Raw genomic sequence first — 17,489 nt, forward strand, 5'->3', positions numbered from 1 at the left:
CTTTGACAAACGTGACAAAAACAAGAAATGGGGAAAGGATTCCCTTTTTAATAAATGGTGCTGGGAAAATTGGCTAGCCATAAGTAGAAAGCTGAAACTGGATCCTTTCCTTACTCCTTATACGAAAATTAATTCAAGATGGATTAGAGACTTAAATGTTAGACCTAAAACCATAAAAACCCCAGAAGAAAACCTAGGTAATACCATTCAGGACATAGGCATGGGCAAGGACTACATGTCTAAAACACCAAAAGCAATGGCAACAAAAGCCAAAATTGACAAATGGGATCTCAGTAAACTAAAGAGCTTCTGCACAGCAAAAGAAACTACCATGAGTGAACAGGCAACCTACAGAATGGGAGAAAATTTTTGCAATCTACTCATCTGACAAAGGGCTAATATCCAGAACCTATAAAGAATTCAATCAAATTTACAAGAAGAAAACAACCCCATCAAAAAGTGGGCAAAGGATATGAACAGACAGTTCTCAAAAGAAGACATTCATACAGCCAACAGACACATGAAAAAATGTTCATCATCACTGGCCATCAGAGAAATGCAAATCAAAACCACAATGAGATACCATCTCACACCAGTTAGAATGGCAATCATTAAAGAATCAGGAAACAACAGGTGCTGGAGAAGAGGTAGAGAAATCGGAATACTTTTACACTGTTGGTGGGACTGTAAACTAGTTCAACCATTGTGGAAGACAGTGTGGCAATTCCTCAAGGATCTAGAACTAGAAATACCATTTGACCCATCCATCCCATTACTGGGGATATACCCAAAGGATTATAAGTCATGCTGCTATAAAGACACATGCACACGTATGTTTATTGCTGCACTATTCACAATAGCAAAGACTTGGAATCAACCCCAATGTCCATCAGTGACAGACTGGATTAAGAAAATGTGACACAGATACACCATGGAATACTATGCAGCCACAAAAAAGGATGAGTTCATGTCCTTTGTAGGGACATGGATGCAGCTGGAAACCATCATTCTCAGCAAACTATCGCAAGAAAAGAAAACCAAATACTGCATGTTCTCACTCATAGGTGGGAATTGAATATTGAGACCACTTGGACACAGGAAGGGGATCATCACACACTGGGTCCTATTGTGGGGCAGGGGGGGGAGGGATAGCATTAGGAGATATACCTAATGTAAATGACGAGTTAATGGGTGCAGCACACCAACATGGCACATGTATACCTATGTAACAAACCTGCACGTTGTGCACATGTACCCTAGAACTTAAAGTATAACAAAAATATAAAAGAAAGTTTTGAGAAACATTGAGTTCATATCCTAACATGAACATTAGGTTTTCTTTCACTTAAACTTACCATCAAGAGCACCATTTTAGCAGATTCTTTTAAGGTTTACTTAGAAGGCATGTCTAGGAAATCAAAAATCTACATTTAAAAAAAAAAAAGTGCTAGATAAAGGTGAGCCATTACCACTCTTTCAATCATTGCTTGTCTGGGAAGGATGAGGATGCAGGTAAAAATGGAAAATGAGGCAAAGGGATGAGGTCACTCTGAAAAGAAGGAAAAATGTAGAGCTCGTGAGGCCTTAAATTTTGCCAAGCCATTTTGTGATTAGACTTCAGTTATTTAAAAATATCTCCATCTTACAAACTTCTCTGTATTTGAACCTCTGCATTTTCAGACTTTGTTTTCGATTTTGACTTTATTTTGCTTCTTGGGGAAGCCTGTATGAAAAATATCAGCATTGATATAAAGGAATTAATGCCCCAGATCATTAATTCTTGGGCTTCAGAGGGTTTCTGAAATAAAAATTTACTGATATTAGATATTTAAATGCATTTATGGATCTTAGGTAAAAATATTTTCCCCACCAAATTCTCTAAGAATACTGGGACACCAAAAGGTTAAAAATCGTCCTCTAGGAACCAGCTTCTTTGTGGCTTCTTTCTGACCCCACTGTCTATGACTCCAGATGAGCTGGTACTCAAACAAGGGTAGTCTTGACCCCCTCTCCTCTGGAATCATTTGGCCATGTCTTGAGATATGTTTGTTATCACAACTAGGTAGTGCTAGGGGCATCCAGTGAGTAGAAGTCAGAGATACTACCAAAAATCTTAAAATGCACAGGACAACCACCCCCAACAACGAATCATCCAGTCTAAAATGTCGGTATTGTTGAGGTTGAGAAGCCCTACCTTACAGGTGACATCAGCAGAAGTTCATCTGAAGACTGGGGGCAGCTCTGGTGAAGCTGAGCACTTAGTGGGGAGGAGTAGCAGAGCTGGGGACAAGAGAGATCATTATTTGATGAGCAATGGCATAGGCTTCCTGTCAGTGCTATGCCAGATGCCAATGGCAAATTATCTTGGTGAATGTAGGAGATACTCCTACCAGGACCCTCTTTGGGTCTTCATGACTTGGTACTACAGGGGTACACTCCTACCATGTGAGTCTCACCGCTTACTCCATTCATAGATGAGATGTCAGGCTCACTGAAAATGTGGATGTTTGATTCAGAAGCAGACACACTTAAATTCTTTTTCTGTAGCATAGACTTATCAGGGGAGACATTTCCTCACGTGGGTAATGAAGTCCCTATAATAATTAGCACTAATTGAGATCCAGGTAGGCAGCTTAAGTAGAAAGGCTGACAACTAAATCACTGATAGTGGTGACCTAGGGGACTAGTCTCACAGGTCCTCATTTAGTCAGAAAGAGGGAAGCAGAATTGAATAACATTAGTACGTTTTCAGGAAGCATTACATTTGTTACAAACAATTAGCAAAATATTTATTTGAGCTAAATGCTGTGAACAAAACACACACATACACATACACGCACATATACACACTTCTCTCAAGAAGAGTCTGATCTTTATCTCATCATATAGAGAGATCAAGAGCCAGCAGGATTATTCTTTGAATAATATATAGATTCTGTCTAGTAGCCTGGGGACAAGATCACATGGGTCCCAGTTGTGTCCCTAGAGTGTCTTCCTGTGACTCTCACTTAACTTTTCTACAGTCTCTTCATCATTAAAATGGCCTAAACCTTTATTATTTTCTGTTCTGTGGAAGTGCTTCCTTACCTCTGGAGAACTACATTTGAAGGTGAGGCTACATCACAGAGGGCTGTGCAATTTAAAGAGATGTGAGTTCATTAACTTTCTAGAGTTATATCCTAGTTTGTGGGATAAATAGAGTGAGTATGAGAAAGAAAATCATGAAAAACATTTCTTTTAGATGGATCACAGATCAGAAAAAATTCAACAAAAAAACTGGAAGAGACCTGCTTTGGAAAATAAGGTGTACACTGTTTAGACCTTAGCTTTGTCGTACAGACTTAGGGAATAGAAGCCAATTAAAGTGTGCAGGATTTTGACATTTCTCTCTAATCTTTCTGCTGAGAGTACAGAATAAAGAGTGATCTAGACTACACAGGGGCGAATTTTCCATAATCCAGGACTAAATGTGGCAGATGCCAACTTTATGAGTGTTAGTAATATTCACTCTGTTGTTCTTGGGATTTTTCCATGAGGAGAGAAAAGAAAGAATTATCTGGAATCTAGTTCCAGCCTTTCCACTACCTAAAAAAAAAAAAAAAAAGTTTCTTTATATGCCAAGAAGAAGGAATTGAACCAGATGACATTTAACTTCCTGTTCAGAATTACATTTCTATAAACTCAGCTCCATGATGTTTCAAGAACACTAAATTCAATCCAAAACAACTTTCTATAATAGAAGTGTCTTTTTTTTTTTTTTTTAAGTCTTGCTCTGTCACCCAGGCTGGAATGCAGTGGTGTGATCTAGACTGATTGCAACCTCTCCCTCCTGGGCTCAAGTGATCCTCCTACCTCAGCCTCCTGAGTAGCTGGGACTACAGATGCATGCCACCATGCCAGGCTAATTTTGGTATTTTTTGTAGAGACGGGGTTTCACCATATTGGCCAGGTTGGTCTCAAACACCTGAACTCAAGTGATCTACCTGCCTTGGCCTCCCAAAGTGTTGGGATTACAGGCAGGAGCCACCACACCTGGCCTATGACAGAAGTTTCTGTGAAAAACAGAGTAGTGTCTCTGTGATCTATAATCCTGGAACTCCTCAATTCTGAACAAGATTTCAAACTCAGATCTTACCCTGGCCAAATATATCATCAGAATTAACTTACTGCTAGTGGTCCAAGCTTGAGCCTACGCTGCTGTCACCTCAGGCCATTGGTCACATCTGCTCCTGTTGGCAAAGCCAAGCCAGTGAGGTCACTCACCAGGAAACTATTTGTACAAGAGACCTATGAACTCTGTGCATTCTCTGTCCAGGCAAGAAACTCTTGGAGAAGAGGGTGCTAGGCACCCAAGCTTGCTCTAACTACTAGCCTTGGTAGTTGAAATAGCTTTGAGTACATATATAGTAGTGTCCACTATTTCTATTTTCCTGTTTCCAGTAATATCTCACAAGACCTGAGAGTGGCTGGCTGCTCTGCTTTGGTATTTGTGTGGCAGAGTGGAGCACAAAATGGGGAAACCTTTCAGCAGGGAGCAAAATTATGGCTTTGGGAAATTGAGGGCTTCAGAATATAGCATCAAAAAGACTTCAGCAGAGTGACATGTTTGCAGTCAAGATATCTAGGGGCTCTGACAAGGGTCTCTGGGGTGGCCTTTGGAGCATTGGGAAGCAGGACCCTTGTGGTTGTGGTCTCACTGTGGGTGCATGCTGCAGCTGTGCTAACAGGACTCTCTTGAATGACTTTTTAGGGAGTGTATGTGTTGGGGAGGAGATGTGACAATATGACACAACAATGAGGTACTCCACATGGAGTGGAGAAAGCTCTTCCTTGAGAACTTGTAAAGCACCCTTGGGTGGGATGTCGGATTGGGACCGGAGCTCCCATTAAAATAGGTCCAGGGAGGAATCCAACAAACACTGGATAACTGTAAATGTGGCCTCCTGTTTTCACTCTTTCTCCTCTGCTCTAATTCCACCCTCAACCTCCTTCTGCTAACCATCTCCATCACCAGGCTGGTACCCTAAAAATCATTCCATCAGAGGTCACATCTCTTGTTAAGTCTGAATAGAACAGAGCTAAAACCATTGCTTTGCTAGGTACTGCAATGTTTGAAAGCAATTCTTGTATAAAAGTTGGAAATAGAAATGATTTTGAGGGGTTTCAGGATAATTTGATGCCAAATTTGGAGTGATAATGTCTAGAATACAGGGAAAATGCTAAAAAGAGCACCCAAATGGAATATCTTGGAGCAGAATTTGTACACATACCACAACTTCTTGGAAAAGAGCCACAGCATATGCTGTGCTACCAACCTTACCTGGTGGTCCTAGCTTGGAATGGACAAATAATCAGCATAATTTCTATCACTTTTCCAGTTCCAAAATCAAGTACAATTGCTTAATTGCACTAAGCTTCCTACCCTGACATCCCAGATCTGGACCTCTGTAATGGTCTCCAATATTGATTTTATTTTGCTTTCTGGCATCCATTTACCCTATTTTTGGCAACTGTACTCCAGTTTTCCTCTGGTAGACTACTGTATTCAACTTTCTATTCACAGTCTTCATTCCTCTGTAGTTGTCTCTATCTCCGGCTTCAGAGACAGGCAGCAGGATAGAACCCTGGGTAATTAGAGAATTATACTGCTCTGGTCACAGTGATTGGCTCAGAAATATTCCCATGACCGACTGGGATCAATGAGAGGTACTGAGACAGTTGCTGGAACTTGTGAGAAAGAAGCTCTCTTTAGCTTGTTTTCTGCAGCCATCTGGTGACCATGAAATAAGAGCCTGGCTGAACATGAAGCCAACATAGAGGAGAGTAGAGGCAGATAATGGAAAAAGAGGCATTGAGTCCTGGCTTTATCACGAGTTTTCCATAACTCAAGGGACTGGGACTGGCTTCACCAGCATGCATCCTGTGCAGTTTGCACAGGGCTCCATGATCAGAAGGGCCTTGTGCTTTGTTTAATGCTCTGCTGTTGCTATGTTGAACATCTTAATACATTTTATCTTTGAACTTGTATTGTGTAAATAAAATCCAGTGAGATAATGGAGCATGTGTGTGAACAGAGGAGCACATGAAATCAGCATGCCTGCCATTCCTTGCCATGCCATTTGCATATAGTGACCCATGAGTACAGAACTCCAGCTAGCCCCCTATAGCCCCCAGTGTGCAGAGGTTCAGTGACTCAAAGTAAGTAGGAGGTATGTTGATGGCTGAGTAAGTGGTGTGCTGACAACCTGGAAAGCCATGCTTTCCCTTGGAATCAGAAACTTGCTTCAAATGCAGAAAGAAGGCCATGACATTTTAAGAAAAACAAATGGCCAAAGAGCCCTGTTAGAACCTTTCTTTTATATCACTTCTCTATATTACTCAATCATTTTCAGGGGAATTAATGACACAGATGGAAAGAGAAAGAAAGAAAAACCCAGAGTTGCTTATCCTTTTAAGTCTTTCTTCACTCACAGATGAATGTAGAATAGAGGATGTTGGCAGAATGTGTATCAAGAAGTGAAATAACATCACAGTTGAGTTAGTTTTTGAAGCTTTTCCACTATTCTGTTAAAAATGGTATATATATGTACATATGCATGTATGAGCTATGAAATATAAATTCTGCAATTTTGGTGTTCTGCACATGACTTAAGAGCTCTTGTATTTACATTTAAAACTGATTTTGCATGTACAGATAAATGGTAAAATTCATGCTGATAACTAAAAATTTTAGTTTTTCTTTGCTTAGAAACACTTACGTAGCAAAACCAAGTCATCCCTAAACTCCAGAAAACTCGCACAACAAAACCACCATTACAAGTAAGAGTGAGACCACAGAAGGAAAAAAAAGCCTTATATTTCAGTATCATGAGTCACACTTTTCTCCTACTTTTCTCTGCCAATTTTACAACTAGCCCTACAAGAGACTTGTATTGATTTGCTCTGGCTGCCATAAAAAATACCATAGAATAGGTGACTTAAACAACGGAAATTTACTTTTTCACACTTCTGGAGGCTTCGAAGTCCAAGGTTAAAGTTCTGGCAGGGTTGGTTTCCTCTGAGGCCTCTGTCGTTGGTTTGCAGGTGGTTACCCCCTTTCTACCTCTTCCCGTGGTCGTTTCTCTGCGCCTGCGTGCCTCTGATGTCTCTCTTTGTGTCCAAGTTTCCTCTTCTTTAAGCACCCCAGTCAGATGGCATTGGGGCCCCTCCATATCACCTCATTTAACTTTAATTATCTCCTTAAAGACCTGATCTCCAAATATAATCACATATTTGTGAATGAGGGAGGATTAGGGCTTCAACCTATACATTTGAGAGTAGGGCACAATTCAGCCTGAATGGTACTTTTCAATGGCATGAACCAATAAATTCCATTTTTCTTTATGCCAGGTTAGATTGTATTTTTTTTTAATCCCTTAGAACTTAAAGGAGCCCAATTGCCACAGCTTCATAGTGTAACCCCTCAGCATCTACTCCTCAGTATTCTGCTACCCATGGACAGGATATTTTCAACACTCTTAAGCAACTCAGAAATGAGGAAAAGAGACAGCTAAAGTTGTCAGGAAGTGAAACAAGATGCTTGTGAAAATGTATATTCACTCTTTATTCATGAAGCCTAGAAAATATTAGTGCCAGTGAAGATCAGCCCCTTTATTTTCACAGTTTCTAGAATTAGGACGTGGAGGAGTAAAATAAAATCTGCATAGGTCAGGAAACTAGTATCAGAACCCACAGCCCCTGATGGCTACGTCAGGATTCTTTTCAGTCTACTTCATGGTACTTACCTGAATTTTTCATAGTACGGAGATGAGGGGTATAATTTTAATCTCTGAGGTGGTTCACCTGTTTGATAAAAACTCCTTTGAAGTTGTTTTTGTGTATTTTTTAAACAAAAGGCCATTTAAATAAAATATGCACCAATCTACCAAGATCCCCTGTTAAGTCCAAACTAGCAAAATAAGTGGTGTAGAAGAGAGTTTTTTCATTTAAACAACTTTTAAAAAATAGAAGTGATGCAAATAAATGCATGTCTCATTCTGGAAAAATCACATATGCTGCAATCTAAACTGAGATCTTTGTAGATGTGACTTCAATTATAGTATGTATGAGGTAATCAATAATTATAGAAGGCAACTTCTCAAAGGCAACAACGGGCCTCAGAACCAGGATTGGGATTTGAAATTTAGAACACCTTTTACCCATCCCCTAATGTTAATTCCACATTCAGGGCATAAACTTTTAGTCTGAAGAACTAACAGGGAGCAGAAATAACACTATTTTACTTGCACAAATTTTTAAAGAGGAATCACGTACAGGGGGATGGATATTTTTTATTTATTGAATGTTCTCAGCATTTCTCATTGGTGTCTCTAAGCAGCAGAACTAAGATCAATAGGAAGGCATAAAGTTGCAAGATGGGAATGAAAAATGAGATTAAGAGTAATGCTTGTAAAAATGCAAAGATACCTGCTTGAGAGACAGCAGGGGCTGCGTGACCCAGGCCCTCTTATAAGCCATCTTCTCTTCTTACATGGCAGTCCCAATGTTGCAGGCCCTTGGAAAACGCTCCTTTCAAAGTGTGGAGAAATAGAAGGCAAAGTGGAGATAGTGACAGCAACAGAGAGCAGGAGACTTCAAGGGAAATAACCATTCGGTCGGAGATGAGATGTTTGTTGCTGCCCTAAATACACATGACAGTGATGTGGCTGTTTTTGAGTTGTTCCTTATTTTCCCACAACTGTACTAACAAATCCAAATGAGTGTTTTCATTCAGAATAGTCATCTTAACAGTACATGTATTGCAACACAGTAGCCATTGCTTAAATACCTTTGGGATTGCTTTTATCCTTTTAATATATTCAGAGCTAATAAACATTTATCAGTTGAGTTTTGGAAACTGCCAGAAGCCTACAAGTGCCAAGTTGAATAAAGCCATTATTTGAGTCCGTACCTCCCTCCCTCTCTCCCTCTGTTCCTTCCTTCCTTCCTTCCTTCCTTCCTTCCTTCCTTCCTTCCTTCCACAATTGGTAATCAAAAATGGAGACTCGATATAAACTACGAGAATTACCTTTCTTGTATGGTTTATAAAATGATGCGGAAGGCTTAAGAAAGAGCGCAAAATGACAACGTCATAAATAGAGGCTCCCAAGGTAACTTTTCTGAAGGTTCCAATATTCAGGAACATTTGGTTGTGCTTGTAAAATACACACACACACACACACACGCGTGCGTGCGCACGCACATACCAGCTTGTGAGTCGGTGTTTTCAAGTATCTTTGTTGTGTAAAAAGATACTTGTGTAGCTTTATTTTATGTAGCTCTACTAAATACACATTCAGAGACACTATTATTCCATGGTTATAAATAATACCAGTCAAGTGATTTCTGAGTCTGCTCTGTTTCTGATCTAAGCTCCATCAAGTCATTAATTTCTCCTTTTTCCTGGTGCTAATCTAAGCTGTGAGGTTTTCAGTCTCAAGCAAGTGAAGAGGAGAGTTAGTATCTAGTCCTTGGTCATTCCCTGTCCTGCACTGGTCTCTCCTGAGATACACAATTCTTCCATTTGGTCCTCCACGCTGCTCCCTGCTGCTTTGCCCTTGCGTCATGACTACAAGCCCATTTGGGGTCACTTGTTCTCTCTCTCTCTTGTTCTCACTCCCACTCTCCTCTCTCTTTTAGAGTTAACTTCTGTTTCACAAAAATGTGAGAAAGGGGGAAGGATCAGTGTGTCTCCCACAGCTTTTAGAGGTGCTGGAGACTTAGGGAACTCTTGGATCCTCTGCCCCAGACATCTCTTGAAGCCATTTGGCTCTATTGCCGCCTTGCTTTAGTGATGTAGAAAAAGCAATAACAACCCTGTAAAGGTTCGCTTGGCACACAACAGGATCTCTCTGAATATTTATTGATTGATTGGCTGGCTGACTGAATGAATGCAAATGCTATTTCCTAGAGTTCCATAGGGCATATGTTTTCTCTTCTATTACATTCTCCAAATAATGTAAGGATTCTATTATCTTCTCTACTCTCATTGAAACTCATCCTGGATGCGGTGGAGAGAAGAGGATAAGGCCCCTTCACAGGGACCCTGCAAGAATAATTCTAGATCTCTGAGGAGCTTCTGTAGTCATGTAAGGAGGCTGCCAAGTGTCTCACCTCATTTGGTTAAATTATGCTCATCTTTTAGGTATCAGATGAGACCACCTTGACTTTTCTTTAGACTGTGTGCTCTTTTCTGTTCTGTCCTCATCACCATTTTATTACTAGGTATTGTGCTTGGCATATCAGGTTGTCAATATTTTTTTTGTTTGTGTTTCTGAGATGACCTCACCTGTTGCCCAGGCTGGAGTGCAGTGGTGTGATCATAGCTCACTGCAGCCTTGAACTCCTGGGCTCAGGCAACCCTCTTGCTTCAGCCTCCGGAGTAGCTAGCAATATAGGCACACCACTATGCCTGACTAATTTTTTCTTTTTCTTTTTGTAGAGATAGGATCTTATTGTGTTGTCTAGGCTGGTCTCAACCTTCTGGCCCTAAGCAGTTCTCCTGCTGTAGCCTCCCATAGTTCTGGGATTATAGGTGTGAGCCACCACACTCAATCGGTATCTTGGAAATAATTAATGTGAATATGAATAATCGAACTATTTGAGCTAGGCTTGGTATTTCTGAGTGTTAACTGGAGTTTTCTAGATTTTGCTAGTTTAACTATCTCAGAAGACTGGAAATATTGTTTTTTTACTGTCTGCATTTTTGCAAACATGGAGATAATGGGTTAAGAGGGAAAAGTCACATTTCCCAAGTAAACATCCTTTATGCTATCAAAAACTAAGGGAGGTAATCTGGTTTTAAGATGCCATTTATTTAACTTTTCAGATAGTTTCTTAAACATTTTTTTGCACATATTAAATGTCCTGTTAGAGTGCTTTGGGACAAGTTGAGATCTAATAAAGTCAGTAATCATATGTAAATTTTTGGTTGTATAACCAACAGCCCATTTCTTACAATTCAGATTCCTCAGTGACCATAAATGACTTTGAAAGGAAGAGTACTTGTCACCAACTAGTACAGGGAAATCTCCAACGGACATTTTGCACAGTGAAGATTAGAAATGGCTGGTAAATCTTTAATGGACAATTGGCTTTATTCTTCATGGGTTTATGAGAACAGCTGCACCAAACTTACTAAATTAAAATGTTCTATATTCTGCTGAGAAGGGTCAATTTTTCTTTCCTTTCACCGTCCCTTTTTCTGTCACTCCTTTCCTTCCTTCCTTTTCCTTCTTTCATTTTACCTGTAATATTTCCTTTTTTTTTTTTTTTGGAGACGGAGTCTTGCTCTGTCACCCAGGCTGCAGTTCAGTGGGTCTATCTCAGCTCACCGCAACTTCCACCTTCCAAGTTCAAGTGATTCTCATACCTCAGCCTCCCAAGTAGCTGAGATTATAGGCATGTGCCACCACACTCGGCTGATTTTTGTGTTTTTAGTAGAGACAGGGTTTTGCCATGTTGGCCAGGCTGGTCTTGAACTCCCAACCTCAAGTGATCCTCCCACTTTGGCCTTCTAAAGTGTTGGGATTACAGGCATGAGCCACCACCCCTGGCCCATTCCCTGTAATATTTCTAAGCCATCATTCTTTAACCTTCAACTAGATTTGCACAGAAGTAATTGTTTTTATGATTGGCATATGTGGGGGTGAGAAGAATACTTATTTCTGGTTGTTTAAACCTCATCCATATCCAATTCAGCTATACATAGGAGCAAAATTCTTTTCAGGATAAAGAATAAAATCCAAGAAATATACTTAATAATATGGGACTTCCTCTGGATACATGCCTTCCTTCATCAGATACCAAAGAGTTATTATATGTCCTCAGGGTAAAAACCAAAATTCATTTGGTGCATGCAATTTTTGATCTTTATTAACTTGGATTCATCACTTCAAGGCAGCACAGTCAATAGGAAGGGTGAGAGTTAGATGTTGTTCCTTTATCTTAGATTTGGGGAAGATTATTTAACTATAGTTTTGAAATCTGGGGCAAGCATACATTCAATATGTTTTTTATTTCTTCTTCCTTCTCCCTTAGTTTTGACAGTGGATATTCCAAACATTTGATGAGAAAATTGGATTATCAAAAAAAGTCTATTAAACAACTAATTGCCTATGTCATTGACATACTGACTGCATTTATAGCACATTTAAAAAGTTTCTATTATAAAATATCTAAAATATGCAAAAAGGACTGAGGATTTCACAGTGAACTTCTCTGTATCCAAATCCTGATTTCATTTATCAATTCACAGCCAATTTTAATTTATCTAAACTCTCACCCACTTCCCCTTAGGTTAAATTATTTTGAAGCAAATCCTAGACATTGTGGTATAATTCATCAGTGTTTCTATGTGGATATACAAAAGATTAAGATTCCTTTAGAAAAGCCATAACCACCACATCATTATCACACCTACAATTATCAGTAATTCCTTAATATTATCAAATATGATCTCTTCAGATTTACCCATTTTTAAAAACATTTCATTTATTAAAGATCTAAATAAATCTAAATATTGGAATTGGTTGATGTAATTTTAACTTTCTAAAGATGGCTCTTCTCTCTCTTTTTTAAAAAATGTTTTTGTGACAGAAATTGAGTTTTTCATCTTGTGAGTCTCCCTTAGTCTTGATTTTGCTTATTGTATCCCTGCAGTGTCATTTAACATGTTCCTACCTCCCTTGTCTTTCCTGTAAATTGGTAGTTGGATCTGGAGGAGGCTTAATCTACTTCTTAGATGGTGGTGTGTGCTTCTATTAGGTGATGCCTAATGTCTAGTTTTCTTTCTTTTGTTATAGCATGCATTTTAACACTTGATCATACAACTTATTTTTTATTTATTTCATTAATGAATATTCAATCTAGTAAAGGAGATTTTTAAGTGCCTTTAGGGTGAGATTGGTTTCTTTGATATCCTGTGTAGTGTTTTACCAAGGTTAGACTCACAGCATGTGGGCTCAATTCTGTTTATTGACTTGCTGCATGCCTTCCAAACAAGAATGGGGGCATAACCATTGGCAAGCATGGCAGATAAGTGGACCTAATTTCACTCATTATTAAGAGGCTTCAGCGGGAAGACAGATGAATTCAACATCTGCTGTTCACTAAAGAGGAACAAAGTGAATGCTACCAAAACTTGCACTCTTTTAAAGAACAACTCTTCTACAAGCTTTCAATGTGCAATCGAGAACTTATTTGCTTCTTTGCATCTGTATGTGGTGATTGTATGATGCTCTAACTCCATTTTAAATTTAATAATCAGTGCCAATGAAGAAGAGACCTGTTATTTGTGTATTTGGAGCAATTCCAAATTCCATGAACTGAAGACTTGTTGTGATGATTGACCAGGACATTTTGTTCTGATAAATAAGATTTCTGCTGCTTCATCTCTTTTAGCCCCACAATTGGATGCACTTAGGGTCTGGTGTCAAAGTGATTGGTATTGATGGATAAAAATTTTGTTTGGAGTAAAATAAATAGAAAAGACAGATGCTTTTAGTTTTTCTTAAATAGTAGTAAGAAATATGTTAAAAGTTAACATATATCCATGAATGGGTTGGAAGCATAGAAAATATCAAATAAATATTTACTGATTTAGGAGAAGGAAAAAATAGTAAGTGACTAATTTGTATTGCCAGTCTCTATGTCTGAGGGTCTTTGCCACATGTGTTATGTATGTTAATGTACAAAGTGCTGTGATGGCTAGATTCTTACTTGTCTTTTGCAGATAGGAAGACTACAGTTCAGAGATTAAATAACATGCCAAAGTCTTTGCAGCTATTACCTGGTAGAGACTTAGTTGAAATCTGAAGCTATCTGATTCCCAAGCCGATGCACTTTCCACCCTACCAGCTTTTCCAAAGTGTCTGGAGAAGGCCAGTGCTGAGAAATGCTCCCTGAGTAAAGGATTATGTCGCCCTATGAATTTGGAAGACTGTGAATAGCAAACCCCTTTCTTAGCAAATTCCCAATGCATATAATAAAGTTTCTGAGAAGTCCTGTAGAAATTAAACTAAATTAAGTTTGTTAAATCCAGCATTGGATTATGAAAACTTTTCTTTTTTCCTTATAATTCTTTGAGAAATACATACTTTACTGAGTTGGACTGAGAATCAGTGGTCCTGGAAGCTTTACCAGCTAAGTAGGTAAAACTGTTTACCTGTGGATAAGTCACATTACCTCTCTGGGCCTAGAATTCAACATTTATAAAATAAAACTCTGGCTAGATGTTTTCTAAGATCCTTCTTGAGTATAAATGCTTGATGACTCCAACCCATTTCCATATGAACAAAACCCATTATGCTTTGTTTAGATTACCAACAAGATACCCGAAATCTCCACTCAATTTCCTACAGACATCTCAAATTCATTATGTACAAACATGTTCTTATCCATTCCACTTCCCCATCCTCCTACATTTCTTTATCTCTGTCACATTACCAGTCACTTAAGTTGTTTAATCTAGAGACCTAGTAGTGATCCTGGACTCCTTTTTCCTTTGTCACCATCACATCCAATCGGTACAGCTTAGTAATTAAATGTGTGGGCTTCAGTACTGGAGTCTACAAACCGTGGCTCTACTTGTAGGAAAATGGGAAAGCAGTTTGACTTCTCTGTGTCTCAATTTCTTTATACATAAAATGCCTATGATAATGCCAAGATATAAATGTATTGTGAAAATTATACAAGAGATAATCACATGCAGAAAGGAAATTCAATAAATGGTTCCTTCCTGTTATTCTATCTTTAAACCTCTTATGCTCTTCCCCTCTTCTCCATCCAGAGTAATACCATCCTAACCCGGACCTCATTGTCTCTTACTGATACTGCAATAGTCACCTAATCGGGCTCTCTAACTCTTGTCTAGTCCCTCCCACTTTATCCTTTGCATTTTTGGCTGGGTGATCTTTTTGAAACAAATTCTGTCATATTACTCTGCCCTTGAGTCTTGTGGTCCAGTGACAGCAAATGACTCGAAGTTCCCAGAAGAAGCTGTGTCACTGCACACTTTGGTATTTTGCTTTGTTACTTCCTAAGGTGACCCGGAGTGCTCTTGCCACTGCCCTTAGTTTGGCTAGCAGATATCTATTCATCTTTCAACTTAAATAATGTTTCTGGTCCCAGATAAATTTCTAGAATCTTGCTGCTTCTCTGAAGAGACGGAACCTATTTTCTCTCCTTTTAAATCTAGATAGAGCTTTCAGATTGCCTCAGCAAATAGAATGCAGTGGTAGTGATACTGTTTAGCCCCTGAGGCTAGGACATAAGAGGCAATGGGATTTCAGCCTGGCTTGCTTTCTTTATTGGGATGCTTGCCCTTGCATACCAACCACCAAGCTTGGAAGAAGCTCAAAGTAGCCCATCTAGGGAGACAACATGAAGAGACCATCTGGGATGCAACTCCCACGTGGAGAGTCTTCTAGATGATAGCCAGCATCAACTGCTGACTGGGACTTCATATTTATACATGTGTGTGTATCTGTATTTGTGTATATATATGGATATATGTATATACACGTGTGTGTGTGTGTGTGTGTGTGTATCTTCACAAAAATCTCTGCCTTCATGGACCCTACATTCTCTGTAGCCTTGTGGCCATGTATTGGAAAGGTAGTGAAAGAGACATATCTGATGAGGCAAGAGGACAGACCTCAGGAAACTGTACTGTTAGGTAGACTTACTCACTAATGTGAAAATCCATTTACTATTTAGCATGAATTAGAAGAGAAAGCTTGAACGAGAGGGTCCCTTTGAGTTGTTCCACCTGCTTATCTAGCCAGTGAACTTCACAGCCAGTTCTACATTCAAGCTTCTTTGTAATTTAAACGTTCTCTTGTGTGTTGCATATGGCAATCTGGGCTAGCCGTCTGGGATGTGACTCCTGCTTCAAGAGCAATGAAAAAGTTTCTAGCAGTCACTGTTGATGTGGGAAGCAGACTGTTGTTGAAGTGTTATTATTAATGAGAATTACTGCTGGACAGCTTGAAATGGAGGATAATTTATTCTCCGTGAACTTCTAATTGCAGTAAAATAGTTTTTTCACTGCCATGCTTGTCCATCTTGTTTGTTCCTGTCTTTCAGGCACGGTTGGCTGCAATGAAATAAGGCAGAACTGCACAAGCTGCACTAGAAACAAAAGTCTGTATTTCTGGAGACACAGTGGAAACTGGTCACGCGGGGTTAGCTCGTGTAAGAGATGCTTGGGAAAATGGTCAAAGCAATATGGCATGCTCAAGGTGGAGCCAGTCATAGTCAACTCAGACGAAGCAAGACACCTACCGTGTGATATGCCTTATGCCAAAATGGGAAATCAGTATTTCCAGATGGCTACTCACTGCTCTTACTTTTGAAGTTCTCATTTCCCCTGTGGCATTTCTGACAGAGAGCTCTTTCACTTATTTTAAAATTCGGCATGTCTTCTCCTCTCTCCTCATTTTGCTTCTGTTGATTGCTTGGGGAATATAAAAACTGACCATGATGAGGAGATGTAGGTTTTCCTGGTAATATCTTTAATGTTCTGGTGTCTTCCCCCCCAATTTTTGCCAAATCTCTTTCTCCCATTGATCTCATTCTTCTCCATTTTGTTTCCCTCGTAGAACCACTGCCTTTCTCTTTGCATAAACGTCATTAAATGTGCTCCTGATTTGCTGCTACCATGGTAATAGGCGCTTGTCATAGGCTATTGACTCATTACTGTATTTATATGAGATTTGGTCACTTGTGGTTTAGCAAGCTTAAGAAACAAACTGACTGTCAGCCAGGAAATGGATTCAAACCTGTCTGTGATGAATGATAGATTAGGATTTGGGTGCTATTATTATTTAATAGTTAGTAAAGCCTCTGAGTGGACTAGGGAGAGTGCATCACCTGGGGAAATGGCCCTGGCTGTCACACAGCATCTATTCTACTATAGACAACATTAGTGGAGCACACAGCCAGAGAGAGGGGGAAAGAGAGGGTATGAGAGAGAGAGAGGGAGAGAGAAAGAGAAAGTCTTATCATCACTATCTTTGAATATCCCTGGAGAACAGGGCTAGAGGACAGGTCTGGAGGAAGCCAGGAAATGTCAGGAACGTCTGCATAGATGTTATGGAAGCAGAGAACCTAGTTAACCTCTTGATCTAACTGTGACTGTTTCAGATGAGAAACACAGGGCTTACATTGTGATTTGAGGAACACTAGAAAAGCATGCCTACAACAATTCTTAAACAGATGTGCCCACTCACTGCTACAGAACCTGACATTTTACCCCAAGGTTTCCTTCTTGAACTTCCTCACTGTACACACCATTTAACAAACTCTTTTCCTTGCCTTACAATAACAATTCCCACTGCAGATCACCCAACCACGTGTCTTCTCTCATCTTACTGAATGTTGCTGGTAAAATATTTCTTCTCAGAATATCTGTCTACTTTCACATGTAAGCAGGAGATAGTAATTATTTT

The sequence above is a fragment of the Macaca thibetana genome, chromosome 11, assembly GCF_024542745.1.
Source record: "Macaca thibetana thibetana isolate TM-01 chromosome 11, ASM2454274v1, whole genome shotgun sequence".
NCBI lineage: Eukaryota > Metazoa > Chordata > Mammalia > Primates > Cercopithecidae > Macaca > Macaca thibetana.